Below are 1,630 nucleotides of genomic sequence, written 5' to 3' on the forward strand. Positions count from 1 at the left end.
TAAATATTTCTAAGTAAATTTTTCAATTAAATTTATGAATATAGAATAGTTTTGATATGGTATTGGAAAGAATACACTAATTCTTATTTATTTTATTATTAGATTATAACAATAAAAAGTCAGCTGAAAAGAGATTGGCCAAATTATTTTGGAAATAACTCTGAGTTTTGGACTTATCAATGAAAAAAATCGTGAGACGTGTTCTAATATGAGCTCCTATGATTTCTTCAACCTTGCATTAGATATTTATAGAAAAAGTAAACTTTTAGCAATACTTCTATCTCACCTAATCATTCGTATTATGCAAATATGAATGATCAGGTGAGATACCTATTGCTATAAAATTATTTCTTCTGTAAATATCTAATGCAAGCTCGAAGAAATCAAAGGAGTTTATATGATTTTTCCATTGACAACTCAAAAACTTAAAGTTATCTCCAAAATAATTTGGCTAATCTCTTTTCAGCTCATTTTCTATTGTTGTAATCTAATAATAAAATAAATAATAATTTGTGCAATCTTTCTAATACCATATCAAAATGATACTACATTCATAAATTTAAATGAAAAATTTACTAAAAAATATTTAAAGGATCCGATTAAGTATAATCACGTGAATGGGAGCCGAAAATGTTTGACGGCCACATGCCATGTATTGTGAACGTTATTTTTGTTGTGATACTGTAATCCATGGAACATAATTATGCTAGCCAAATTTCTGTCATGGTCCAATAATCAAATGCTCTACTAGAACCATGAAAAAAAACATAATGAAAACAAAGAGAAATTTTTTCATTTGAATATTTTATGGAAAATGAGGAAAAAGGTCTACGACACGACACATTTGCTTTAACTTTAAAAACATATTTTTGTATATTTTTTAATTATTTTTAAAAGTAAAAAAAAAAACATATTAAACACTTGAACGACACGTAGGGTCACACAAGTGCTTAAACTTTTTTTAAAAACTATTTTTATAATTTTCAACATTTATATATAGAACAAATAAAATAAAAAAAAAGGTGTATAGGTGTCTAAAGAAGAAAAAAAGGGTGATGTCGCAACCGAAATCGCGACGGGACGACGACGATCCAAAAAAAAGATAAATAAGTTTAGAAAAAGAGATTTTGGAGTCGCCACCATAGTTTATTCTGGAAAACTATGGAAAAAACCATAAAATGATAAGGCAAGGTCTGCGAAAACTGAATTTCGGGTTCGAGAGTCGGTTACGTGTAGGGAAGGTGTTAGCACCCTACAACGCCTGCCCGAAGGCAGTACCTTTAATTACATGCGCGAATAAAGATATGGTTTGCGAAATGTTTAACTATCCCAAGAACAACAAAATAAAGAAACAAAATATTTTTTAGGTTTTTTGGGCCCGACAAGGATTGACCTTGCTCCTACGTATTCTCAGTCATACTGAGAAATCAGGGTTACGTAGTTCTTTCTGAAAATTTGTTGTTTGAAGATGTTTTTAGTTTTTGAAGATTTTATATTTTTTTGGTATTTTTATATAAAAAGAAAAAAGGTTTTTTAGCACAAGGCCTACGCGAGCGGTCGCACGTGTGCTTAAACCTTTTAAAAATATTTTTGATCATTTTTGTAAAAGAGAGAAGGAAAAGATCTTCAG

Source organism: Vigna radiata, chromosome 1 (assembly GCF_000741045.1).
Source record: "Vigna radiata var. radiata cultivar VC1973A chromosome 1, Vradiata_ver6, whole genome shotgun sequence".
Lineage (NCBI taxonomy): Eukaryota > Viridiplantae > Streptophyta > Magnoliopsida > Fabales > Fabaceae > Vigna > Vigna radiata.